Source organism: Bos indicus x Bos taurus, chromosome 4 (genome assembly GCF_003369695.1).
Source record: "Bos indicus x Bos taurus breed Angus x Brahman F1 hybrid chromosome 4, Bos_hybrid_MaternalHap_v2.0, whole genome shotgun sequence".
NCBI lineage: Eukaryota > Metazoa > Chordata > Mammalia > Artiodactyla > Bovidae > Bos > Bos indicus x Bos taurus.
In genome coordinates this window covers 87,833,901-87,847,655 of record NC_040079.1, presented here as the reverse complement: position 1 = coordinate 87,847,655, position 13,755 = coordinate 87,833,901, and the positions used below count along the sequence as shown (strand labels likewise).

The window sequence follows — 13,755 nt, the reverse complement described above, 5'->3', positions numbered from 1 at the left end:
CAGTTTTTAGATTTCTAGCTTCTGCAGTATGGGAAGGCACTTTAGAAGGAGCTTGGGATAGACATTGAACAAGCAAATCCACAATATCCATCATGCTGTGAAAGCAGTTGGTTTGAGGGGGAAAATAAGGAGTTCGGTTTTGTACATGATAACTTTAAAGTATCTTAGATATACTAGTAGAGATGTATAGTAGGAAGTGGAAGAAAATGCAGCATGAGGTAGTGGTACAAGCACAGATTCTGGGTTTGGGTTCAGTCTGGGTCTTGAACCCAGTCTGCTTGGGTTCATATCATACCTCTACCATTTATTGAGCTTCCCTCATGTAAAGAATCCACCTGCAATGCAGGAGACCCTGGTTAGGCTCCTGAGTCGGGAAGATTCCCTGGAGAAGGGATAGGCTCTCACTCCAGTCTTCTTGGGCTTCCCTGGTGGCTTAGACGGTAAAGAATTTGCCTGCAACATGGGAGACCTGGGTTCGATCCCTGGCTTGGGAAGATCCCTTGGAGAAGGGAAAGGCTACCCACTCCAGTATTCTTGCCTGAATAATTCCACGGACAAAGGAGCCTGGCAGGCCACAGTCCTTGGGGTCCCAAAGAGTTGGACACAACTGAGCGACTTTTGCTTACTTATATTAGCTGTGTGACATTGGAAAAATTACTTGACCTCCTGTGCCTCAATTTTATCACCTACAAAGTGGGAGTAGTAATAGCATTTGCCTAAGTAAGGTTGTTATGACAGCCTAAATGAGTTAAGGTTTGTAAAGTATTGTTTAAAACAGTACCTGTCACAGAAAGTGTATGTGTTTGCTAAAGTACTAACTACCATTGTTTTAATTAATAATACATTTGGCCCTCCATATCCATGAATTCTGGGAGATAATGAATTTGTGCTGTTTTAAGCCACTAAGTTGGAGTTGTTATACAGCAGCAGATAACTACAGTGGGCTAAGTATGAAGTGATATTAAGGAATTAATAAGTTAGAACTGTTACAATTTGGAGTTACAAAAAACATTCTTTTTACCCTGGGGTGCTACCTGCCTGCCTGTCCCAGGGAGCCTTAGCCCCGTGTTGGGCCCAATGACGCCACCTGGGTGGTCTGTGCTGACCGAGGCAGCCTAGTCTGTTGCCAAACGTACCTGTTCTGTCCAGCCCCAGGTCCTGGTGGCTTCTACCCTTGCCTGCAAACTCTTAGTTTTGTATGTTCCACTAACCCAGGTAGGGGTGATGGGGGCGGGGCAGGTGGAGGGCAGAGGTGTCAGGCTTCAGCTGCCTCTTAGGGCAGAACACTAACCCAGCTGTGGCAGGCTTACAGTGCTGGCCCCAATAAAAGCAATTTCAACCTTGAAAAAAAGTATTCTTTTTAATAACACATTTGGAAATAAGCAGGAAGTATCTGGGATTTATTTTAAAATAACGGTAAAGAAATAAATAGTTCAAAATACATGAAGAAAATACACTGAAATGTTAGCAATCAGTAGATCCAGGTGATGGATGTACAGTGAGTCTTTCTGCTTTTAGGTATGTCTGAAAATTTCCATATTAAAATGTAAATTTATATACATATAGATAGGTGTGTATAAAGAAAGAATTCCATCTTAAAGCCCCTTTCCCTCCTCTTCCTCCTGCCTCTCCTGCTCCTCTTCCTTGTTCGTGTTGATGTTCCTAATTGTTCCTTTCATTTGTCTCACAAAGGTATCCCTTTAGGGCCAGCTGTATTTCTGAAAGATGTACCTAGCACAGCATGTTTTTATAATCTCCTCTTAAAAGTTGGATTAAGCCTTCAAAGCCCAGCTCTGTGCGTCCTAGACTCCAGTGTGAGCCACCCAGGGGGACCTCCTCTCAGCAGGTCTGGTTGAGCCCTGGGGGGCTGAAATGTCGTTGAATAATGGCCCTTATTCGCTGCCTTTCAGGGGGCCTGGTATGCTCTCCTGGTGCCAACCCCAGCTGTCTTTTTCACCATTCTGAGCTCTCCTCCACCACCTCAGCCGAGCCTTAATTCTTTCTCAGAAACCCAGTTCCTTAGGCAGAAGCCACGTTTTCCGCTCAGGCCCCATCTGACAGCTGTGGCCCCCAGCCTGGCCCCACAGACATTCAGTGTTCCTTTCACAGGCCGTGGCGTGTTCCTGCCAGAAAAGTCCACTTCCTTTACGCGTCTCTTTTTCATGGTGTCGCTCTTTGTGGCCTTGAGTGTCATGCCAATTCCTTGCACACTTGATGAAAGGATTTGGGGGCAGAAAACTTGAATCAATGGGGTCTTTTTATTTCTGAACATCAGTAAACAGCACGAATCAGTTCAATGAGTTCAGACTCAGTTATTTCCATGCTTGCTGCAGTCTCTCTACCCAGCATTAAGTCCCACTGAAAATGCCTCTTGTTATCTCCGGCTAATGAAGAATGTCACTCTTTTTTCTTGGTTTGAACACACTCCAAAACATTGGCCTGAAAGATCAGTTTAACACTGGACAGCTCTGAATACAAAAATCTTTAACTTTCCCTTTTCTTCAGCTCACTGACATTATTCTAATCGTTTTCTTTTCTCTTCATTATATTCTGCTCACTGACAGTATTTTCATCTGTTTGGTTATACAAAATGCAATCATTTGTTTTTGAGACTAATGAAGGCATGCCAAGATCCTTTCCACTGATTAAGTTACAAATAATATAATTAGAGATGAAAAGGTTTGTTAACCAATTAATTTGTCATAGTTGTACCTCCATCAAAACCACTCCTCACCTATGTCATTCTCAACATCCAAATTCAGGAATAACACTTCACAGTATATTTAGTGGCACCAGCCAAGAATATGGCTCTCAATATTTTTTATTTAAAAATAAGTGGTGGCATATGAGTTTACTGAGAAATAAAACCACAGAAATAAATACTCCTGAAAGATTTTAAGGCAAAAAAAATCTATATATTGCTCCCTGTAATACTGAATACCCCCATATTTTGAAAATATTCAACCTTTTATAGTTAAACTAGTAATACCACTCAAGCAGAAATTGAGTGGTACCAATGATATAGCTTTATCAGGTACTTTCAATATCTAGTGAAGACTTCAGCCCTGTAAGAGGGTTCAGTGGCCGAGTCCAGAATCAGACTGCAGATGTCCAACTCTCAGTTCCAGTACTTACTGTGTGACCTTGGGCAAATTACCTCACCTCTCTGTGCCTCAGTGCCTTCATCTGAAAAATCAGAACAATGAGAGTATTCTCTTACCACCTCATCTTGGCAGGTTATTGTGAAGAAAGTAAAACTGTATTGTCCAATATATGGAAAATAATAATTGTCATTGCCATTGTCATCATTCTGGATGGAGGCCAATTAACTCTCTAATCTAGCCTCACAACTCTGCCGAAATGGTCTTCCTACAGCCCTGCTCTCATCCTTTCTCACACTTGCCCACGCTTGACAAAACCTCTGGCATTTTTTCACTCATCAAGTAATCTGCCACTCCCCCTCAGAGGAATTTTCCTTTCTGTGGCAGGATAAGTCTGCAGGCTCTCCCTCAGAAGGCAGGAATGATCAGGAAACCCCAGGTCACAACATGAAACAGATCTGGTTTTTCACGATCCTCATTAACTTAAGCTAGATGAAGAGTTGAGCTAATTTTATTCCTCTGTTTGAAGCACATTCTCATTAGTCTACACAGAAGTCTATTCCCTTGTTTTATATTTTACTTACTCTCCTACTCACTCTCCTCCCTCCCATTACACTGCCCACCCCCGACCCCAGCGTTCTGGGTTGAAGGTGACTCTCTGTTTCGGGCTTTGTGAAAAGGCTGTGTGACAGTGCTGAATGCACATGTTATATGTGTGTTACATGTCACGTTGCCCCTTCAATCTTCAGGTCCACGCTGCTGTGAGGACTTCTAGGCTTCTCTTCTCCCTACTGCCTGGTATCCTAGAACACCCATCTATATATACATCTGACTCTCCTAGTCCCCAGGTGGCAGGCACAAGTTGCCTCCAGCAAACCAGGTTAAAGAGGGCTTCTCAGAAGATGGTCCTAGGAAGTCATGCTACTACATGAATGAAAGTAAAATTGGATCCCCACCTACCACTACGTCCCAGGTAAACTCTAGATTGATTAAAGACCAGTATCTGAAAGCTGAAACAATGGGATTAATAGAAGTAAGTGTGGGTGAATATCTCAGTGACCTGGGGGAGTAGAGAACTTCTTAAACTAAACCTCAAAAGCATGAAGGTCCTTGAATACTTTTTCCTTACCTTGGTTTTCCAGTCCTCCCCGACTCTTAATCTGCCTTTCTCAATTGCCAAGAGATCATCTTTTGTTTAAAAGTAAAAGTAGTACAATAAAACTTTCAACTCTCCCTTCCTGTGAATAGTCTTTTTTTCAAGGCTTTTCCTTTGTCCAGAACAGGGGTCAGTAACTGTGGGCCCATGAACCAAGTCTGGCCTATCTCACAGTTGGTACAGCATGCTAAACAAGATTTTTAATTTTTAAATGATTGAGGGGAAAAACAGAAGAAGAATATTTTGTGACACTTGAACAACCTATGAAATGTCAGTGTCCATAAATAAAGTCCTGTTGGAACCCAGTCAAACTTGCCCCTTTCCATCTCATCTACACCTGCTTTTTCACTAGCTGCAGAGCTCAGTAGTTGTGACGGAGACTATACAACTCACAAAGCCTGAAGTATTGACTCTCTGGCTCTTCATCTGCCAACTAGATTGCAGGCCCCTTAAGGATAGAAGTCATATCCAATAGATCTTTTATTTCCCTGATGTCTTAGCACAGAGCCTTGAGGTAACCAGTGCTATTTAACACCTAGTGCTATTTATAACACCGAGGGCTATTTTTGACTTCAAGTAACAGAATATCCTATTGATAGGGTTTTTTATTCTAATGTAACAAGGGAGCCAGAGATAAGACTGGCATCGATTCAACAGATCAAGCTCTCTTGCCCTGTCCTCTCAGGGTTGCAAGAGAATAGAGACAGCTCCTCAGAGAGTTTCTTCACGTGACCATGTTCAAAGGCAGAAAACTGGCAGCAATGTGGGTAAAGAAATGACCCAGTATACCCTCCTCTTTTAAGAGAAGAAAATATTCTCTGAGATGCCCCATCCCTGAGACTTGTGCCTTTGGTATTAGCCAGAAGTGGATCATGTGACCACTGAGGCCAGGGGCTGGACCCCTGCCCCCTTCAGAGCTAGAGCTCTCCATCCAAAACTCAAGTGGCATCAGAAAATGAGGAATAAGTGACAATGACTACTGGCTGCCTAGCAGTTAACTAATGATGAGGCTGATCTTTGAACTTGGAAAGGCAGCCCAGAAATTTGAACTATTTTTGTCTGAGTGGAACCAAGCAGTAGCTTGATTCCAACCCTCCCTACCATTGATAACTCATTTTAAAAGAAAATAACTTTTCTAAGTTGTATCAAATGGTTTTTAAACTGTAGAAGCACTTAAGTTAGCTGAGTCGCTTTTACAAGTTCTGCATGGTCCTTTCTATTGAAATTTAGTGGTCCACAGTCAGGACCCTTCTATAACTGCACAGAGTCACATGGAGTGAGGTCATAAACCGAATGGCATCCCACAGCTTGCCCTCTTCTAATCAGAACTCTTACATGCATAACAGCTGGTCCACCAGGATCACAGGGGTGCTGTTTTGCAATGGTTAAACAGAAGGATAGTAGTGGCTTTCAACCAAAGCATGCTGTTGCATGTAGGAAAGAAGGGCCAGGATGTGAACACACAGGTTCCAAGGAGACACAAAGGCGGTGCTCAGCATGTGATCCAGGCCCCCGGAGTCAGAACCGCTGGCTCTGGGAGCGTGCCCCAACAGGTGGCCCCTTTGATTCTCCAGCCTCACAGGTTTCACGTTCTGTTTATGAACCTCTGCACACTCAATTGAGCGAATGAAGGCACACTCAAACGAGGACAAGCAATAACAAGCAAAGTAATATAACTTTTAAACCTGGAAATCTCAAAATGCCAACTCTGTAAAGAGAATGTTATGATGTGGTGGGTTTTATGTATTAAAAAAAATTTTTTTTTGGCTGCTCTGCTTGCTGCATATCAATGTTTCCAACTTTTTTTCCAGTCTGACTTTGTGGGATCTGTCCCCCTACTCTTGTCCCATCCTATTCCAACAGTCACACCTGCCTGTAAGACCCAGTCATGAACATAAATGAGCCAATTTACTCAGTTGTCCCCCACAGAAACTTGGGGGGGCGGGGGGCAGTGGTGAGAAATTACAAATTTGTACATAGCAAAAAAACATTGTTTCACAAAGGCAACTTCCTTGGCCAGTTCAAGGCATAGCCTTGACTCTGTAGATAAATGTTTCCAATGTCAGAAATTGGCCAAAAGAAAAACAGCAAAACATATTTAAAAATTTCAACTCTAAAGCACTGAATCCTGCCACGAACCACAGTCTATCCAAACTTCTCCAAGAAATTCAAATATGGCTATGGAGTTGCTTTCTCTGCTTCAAGTCAAACATTACACTTTTTATGACCTGTTATTATTGGCCCCCAACACACATACACACATTCATATTGGCCCCCAACACACATACACACACTCAAAAACTGTAATAGAAGTTTTGCTCTGGTAAGTGAATGAAAAGAAAGGGGATTCTTCAGAGTTGATGTCATTCCAGGTGTATCCCTTACCCTGGGTCCCTGGGAAAAGCAGGGGATGAGGCCCATGGTGCTGGGACCTAAAGCTGAGTCTGCTCATAGATGTCAGCTCAGGAGCAGAGCGTGCAGCTTGGCACACTCTTCACTGAACTGGGTTTCTTTTGCATTTCTGTGTTTAGTTCAAGGTATTGAGCAAAACCTTTGTATCATTTTCAGTCATTTCATGTAAAGGATTAGTGAATATATACCATTTAGCTCTAAAGCTACATAAGCTTTAGAATTGACATTATTAATAAAAGAAAGGTAAGTAAATGTGCGAGAAAGTTATTGTCCAAACCCACTGAACTAAGAAAATGCTGAAGGTAAAGAGAGCAAGTTGGTCGGATGGTACAGCACCCAGTTCTATAACGCTGTGATCTGTGTTTGGAAGGAAATTCTGAACAGAAGATGCATGATAAGTCATGTCATAGTTTTACATTATTCTCTGCCCTTTCCTGATGCTAATTCACACACCACTGAATTTGATAATTCAGTGTCCCTGTTGTCCCAGGAAAGATGGATATGAGTGAACCACACCTAATGAAGTCAACCCTTCATCTGTCTGATTTCTTTGCAGAGACCATCACCAAAAGAGAGAGAGAGCAAGTTGGAATGTAGCCTCCTTATAAGAACTGATTTGTTCTTACAAGAGAAAGTGTGTGAGATGAGGTTTGTTTCATTCCATTTATGTAAATGTCTTCAATGGAACCACATTCTAAACATTTTCAGAATTTTCCCATATATACTTAAATCAGAAGCTTGCCACTTTTTATGTGAAGGAAGCTTCAGTTTGTTTTATAAATTTCATGTGAGAACTGGTAATAGCCCTCTTTTACTGGCATAAAGTCTCCAAACCTAAATCAACAAGAGTGGTCCAGAGCCTGCTCTGTGCCTTGTCCTTTGCTAAGTGTTTGTACACTTACTTTTCAGTAATAGCCTTTTCAATTTAATGAATAGAAAGTTCAAAAGTTATTGGAAGATGTGATACAATAAAAAGGAAGTAATGTTACTTACACATTACTCAAAATGTAGAGTACTTAACGGAGTATGGCAAGGCTGTATATTGTCACTCTGTTTATTTCACTTATATGCAAAATACTGGGCTGGATTAATCACAAGCTGGAATCTAGATTGCCAGGAGAAATATCAACAACCTCAGATATGAAGATGATACCACTCTCGTGTTGAAAAGCAAAGACGAACTAAAGAGCCTCTTTAGGCTCTAAAGGCTCTTTATCCTCTTTATGAGGATAAAAGAGGCGAGTGAAAAAGCTGGCTTAAAACTCAACATTCAAAAAACTAAGATCATGGCATCCAGTCCCATCACTTCATGGCAAGTAAAAGGGGAAAAAGTGGAAGCAGTGACAGATTTCCTTTTCTTGGGCTCCAAAATCACTGCAGATGGTGATTGTAGCCATGAAATTAGAAGACGCTTGCTCCTTGAAAGGAAAGAGCAAACCTAGACAGCATATTAAGAAGCAAAGACATCACTTTGCCAACAAAGGTCTGTGTAGTCAAAACTATGGTCTTTCTGGTAGTCACGTACGGATGTGAGAGTTGGACCATGATGAAGACTGAGCGCTGAAGAACTGATGCTTTTGAACTGTGCTGGAGATTACTCTTGAGAGTCCTTTGACAGCAAGGAGATCAAACCCGTCAATCCTATGGGATTGGCCACCTGATGCAAAGAACTGACTCATTGGAAAAACCCTGATGCTGGGGAAGATTGAAAGCAAAACGAGAAGAGGGTGGCAGAAGATGAGAAGGTTGGATGGCATCACCAATTCAATGGACATGAACTTGGGTGACCTCTGGGAGATGGTGAGGGATAGGGAGGCCTGGTGTGCTACAGTCCAAGGGGTCAGAAAGAGTTAGACATGACTGAATGACTGGACAACAACAACAACTCAAAATGCAGAGCCTGAATCTAAGCAGGAGGAAGCATGAGATAACTCCCAAAATGAGGGGCATTCTATAGAACACTGGCCAATATTCAAAAATATTAATGTCTTGAAAGATAAAATACTAAAGAGGCACAAGAACTAAACACAATGCAGCCATGATCTTGGACTGTATCCAAAGTCAGGAGGAGGGGGCAGGGGTTGCTGTTGGGATAGGAAGAAAAATTTGAAAATAAACTAGGGATTAGATAGTAGTAGTACACTGATGTTAAACTTCCTGATTTTAACAACTGCATTGTACTTATGTTAACAGAATGCCTTATCCTTAGGAAGTATCAGTTGAAGAAAATAAGAATGAAGGAGCGTGGTGTCTGCAAGTTTGGTTCATAGAAAACAATAGGTATGTATGTATATATACACAAATAGATGTAAACTAGATAGTGTGCAAAGTTGGCAAAATGTGAAAAATGGTAAATATGGATAAAGATTATACAGGAGTTCTCATACTGTTCTTGTAACTCTCCTATGTGTTTGAATTATTTCAAAATAACCTTGAAGTTGAGAAGGTTATGGGAACATACCTTACACTTCTGAAATCAGGTGCCTTGAGAGAGTTCCCTGAACTTCACCTTTACCTTTAGCAAGGCACTGATGACTAAGTTGAGATGAAAAAGTTTCACAACCAAGTTTTGCAAGACTTATTTCCACTTTGAAAAACAACGATGGAGATGTGCAGTCGGGTGTGGGAAGTGGTCATTAAATCAATTATGTGTAATGGGATACTCGACCTCTGTTTCCTCTTCTTTATCTCCATTCCTGGGAAATCAGAGAAAAACATATCAGATGTGCATTAAAACATCCTCCCTATTACACTCCCTTTCCATCAAAATCAGGCTCCGCCCTCTGCCCTGGCTACAGGGTTAGCACATCGCCCTCACAGCTTGCAGACCTCAGCTGCCATCAGGCCATGACCCCCACCCGCAACTTGATCTGCCTGGAGCAGCATAAGCCCCAGGTCACTCTGCCCCGCCACCGTGGAAGCTCTTCCTGTCCCTCTGAAGCTGCTCTGGGTGACACAGCAGCCGCTGGCACGTGTGGCCAGTGGGCACTTGCAATGTGCCGGTCTAAACTGACACATGCTGTGAGTATAAAATACACACTGGACTTCAAAGACTTCACGTGCAAAAATACATGCCAATCATATATACAATGTCTCAGTAATAGTTTTACACGTTGATTACATGCTTGAGTGATGTTTTAGAGAGATTGAGTCAAATGAAGCATAGCATTAAAAGAATTTCAGTTGTTTCACTTTATGTTTTTTAACGTGGCTGCCAGGAAAATTTAACGTTACATACTTGACTCATATTTGTCCCGGTCAGTGCTACCCAGATGGAACTGAGCAGCCCCTTTCTTCATGTCCTTCCTGTGCACCTCGACACATTTCTGCTGTAGCATCTGTACGTGCTCCTTCACCTGGCTGCTGCCTCCAGCAGGACTGCAAGCCCCCAGAATGGTGCCCTTTTATCCTTGGTTTGTCACTTTGTGCCTGGAACACCTCACAAAGAGTGTTAATGATTTATGTTCATTTATTCTTTTTTGTAATCGGAATGAAAGTCTCATAATATTAACCATTCTAAAGTGAACAATTTACTTCTAGGACATTCACAATGTTGCGCAACCACCATCTCGATCTAGTTCCCAGACTTTTTTCCCACCAAAATATAACCCATACTCATTAAGCAGTTACTCCCCATTCTTACCTCCCTATACCCCTGGCAATCATCTGTGTTCTTTCTATGTGTTTGCCTATTCTGGGTATTTCATCTAATAGAATCATACAGTATGTGATTGTTTTGTCTGGTTTATTTCACTTAGCATATTGTTTTCCAGGTTTATCTACATTATAGCATGCATCTGTACTTCATTCCTTTTTTTTTTGTCTCACCTTGTGGCTGGCAGGATCTTAGTTCCCTGACAAGAGATCAAATTTGTGCTCCCTGCATTGGGAGTGCGGAGTCTTAGCCCTGGACTGCCAGGGAAATCCCCATTCCTTTTTTTTTTTTTTAATGTTCCTTCTTCTATTCATATTTTTCTCTCCCACCTCCCTGTGCCTCCTCTGTGCTTATCCAACGTAATTCATCACTCAAGAACTAAATCAAGTCGTACGTTTTTCATAAAGATTTCTACATCCTTCATCTTCCCTGAACCCCTTTAGCTCTATCTACATTACTTAATGTAAATGCCACACACAAGTGATGTGTAGGATTGGTTTTTAAATAATCCAGCAGGTATCAGGGTGGAGAGAGGGATGAATGAGACCAGGTTGGCCATATATTGATGATCACTGGAGCAAGGGATGGGTACATGGAGGCTGATAATGTCTTTCTCTCTATATTGTGTATGTTTGAAAGTTTCCAGAATAAAAATTTTTAAATGGTGTTTCATACTATTACCTGTTCTATGAGTCTTATCCTCCTCATGAGATCTTCTGCTCCTTTGTGGCCAGAGATTGTCATTCATGCCTTGGTTGATGATGGATGCCAGAGAAAAGCAGACCTCCACTGGTGCTTGCCGAAATGAATTTTGTCTGAGGTGTTAAAAAGTTTCATTGAGAAAAAGCCGAATTCTGACATGAGAATATAGATCTAAGAGGCTATTCCAACTTCCGTTTCCCGGCCTTTCTTCTACAGTTAAAATCCCTTTTGATTTTTGCTCTAACTTCTTTCTTGGGCTTATAATGGATTTCCAGTGAATGAGCACAATGCACTTGCTCCAGTGTTCTGAGACATTTCTGGATAATCCATAATAATCAAAAACCTGGAAGCCAGGTTTCCATTCAGATTTATGTTTTGTCCCATTTCCCTCTGCAGAGAGCCCGTTCTAGTTCTCCCTTCTGTCCCAGAGATCTACCAGCACCAAAGGTGGGGAAGAAAGGTGCCCATCCATCATTGCTTCCACATCCACACATTAAACTGTCATGTCTTACTCTCCTTCTACACTAATAATTCGGAGAAAGTACTTTGATAACAGAACTAAGACTCAGTATGATAACCCACAGTTTTCTACACCTACCACTCTTTGTAATTTCAAATGGGCAACTCTGTAAGAAGAGCCGTGTCAACAAATGTTTGTAGCCAGCGCCCCAAGAAGAAACTGCTTTATCGGAATCTAGTGTCTAGTTCCTTCAGATAGAAAAAACAGGCTGAGAATACAACAGCCATCGCAGCTTTATGATGGCAGAGGTGGCCAGAGAATGATGCACTGACCTTTTCTCCCCTTTCCCTGAAAAGTGAGGGAAAATATTTTTGTGGAAGAGTAATTTTAAAGCTTAGCAAACCTAGAAACAAGGGGGTTTAATTACTTATTCATGCAGGGAGCACCCGGACAGGAGAGGCCAAGGAACTGGACACGAAACAGAAGCCTGTGACTCATTTGTTAATGCTTAAATCTGAAAACTGTGACTCTGATTATGCAAGCATGCATGCTTAGTTGATTCAGTTGTGTCCGACTCTTTGTGACCTTGTGGACCGTAGCCGTCCAGGCTCCTCGGTCGATGAGATTTTCTCGGCAAGAATACTGGAGTGGGGTTCCATACCCTCCTCCAAAGGATCTTCTCAACCCAGGGATAGAACCCATGTCTCCTACATCACCTGTATTGCAGGTGTATTTTTTACTGCTGAGCCACTGGGGAAGCCCGTGACTCTGATTATAAAACAGGTTAAAAAGCCCACATTAGGACAAAGTAGTCACATGAACTTTCTCTCCCTCTGAACTGATTCCTTTATCTTCATTTTATTCTTGCCTTTGTGCTCTGCCAAATAACAAAGACTTTGTTTCAACAAGTCTCCTAATATTTGAGAGTTACTTCCCATCACTGTTCTTATCACATGCTCTTCTTATGAATAGAATTTTTGCTAAATCACGTGCTGGATAACTGTGATAGGCAGAATAATGCCCACTCACCCCTCTACCCAAGATATCCACAGAGCTTCCCTGGTAGCTCAGTGGTAAAGAATCTGCCTGCCAATGCAGGAGATGCGGGTTCAATCCCTGGGTCAGGAAGATCACCTGGAGAAGGAAATGACAACCCACTCCAGTACTCTTGCCTGGAAAATTTCATGGACAGAGGAGCCTGGCAGGCTGCAGCCCATGGGGGTCACAAAAGAGTCAGACATGGGACTTAGAGACTAAACAAGAACAAATGATACCCATACCCTAATCTGGGAATCTGTTAAGTTGTTCTGTGGCAAGAGAGAATTAAAGGCAGCAGATGGAATTAAGGCTGCTGATTGCTTCAAGTCAACTGACTTTAAGACAAAGAAAGTAATCTGGATTATCCAGGGGAGCCCAATGTAATTACAAGTGAGAGAGGGAGGAAGGAGAATCAGTGTTGGAGTGATTGGGTGTGAGAAAGACTTGCCCAACCATGGCTGGCTTTGAAGATGAAAGTGGACCAGAGCCACCAGATACAGGGAGGCCTCTAGAAGCTGGAAAAGGCAAGGAAACAGAGGATTCACGGGAGCTTCCCTGCTGCTGTTTGGACCTAGTGAGACCCATTTCAGACTGCTGACCTCCAGAACGTAAGGTAATAAATTTGTGTAGTTTCAAGCTTCCGAGTTTCTGTGGGTTTTGCAAACAGAGGCAATAGGGAACTAATCCAACCTCTAGCTGTTTATGAGAGCTGGGGAGAAAGGGGCTTTCTTTTTCATTTTCTTGCTCAAAAACACTAGTTTGAACTAAAAATTCCTAAAATCAAAGGGAACTCCCCTACTGCCTGCTGTGACTGATGCCTGGGTGTGGTTGCTGCCCGCCACTCCCAACGGCCCCCTTTGGGTGACTGCCCCATCATCCCCACTCAGGGGCTGCTCCTCAGGTCAGGACTGCGGGCCACCTGAGGGGTGTCAGGGGCCAGGCTGCTGAGGCATTTTGGATGTGCTCGAAAGTTGACTATTACTTTTCTCTACAGCCTTACCTGAAGGATAATCATGTCAGTAATACTGAGTAATTGAGATGCTGCCCTCTTTGAAATAACTATTTCAAATCTTTTCCACAGTTTAATTTTATTTTTCAAGGAAAAAAAAAAAAACAGGCTTGAAGATACTTCTTATCCAAAAACGTCCAGTATCTGAGTCCTACAAAGTAAACTATACGCTTTCACCTGTTGATGATCAAGGCACTGACCATCCACTGTGTAGTGCTTTGA

General features: G+C 42.3%; 1 long non-coding RNA gene across 1 annotated transcript; it reads left to right on the top strand.

Moving 5' to 3' along the window:
* The first annotated feature begins 572 nt into the window (after nt 1-572).
* On the top strand, nt 573-10,495 carry LOC113891630. Its single transcript, XR_003510826.1, has 3 exons — nt 573-7,317; nt 8,863-8,949; nt 9,932-10,495. It is a non-coding gene; the product is annotated as an uncharacterized LOC113891630 (long non-coding RNA).
* The last annotated feature ends 3,260 nt before the right edge of the window (nt 10,496-13,755 follow it).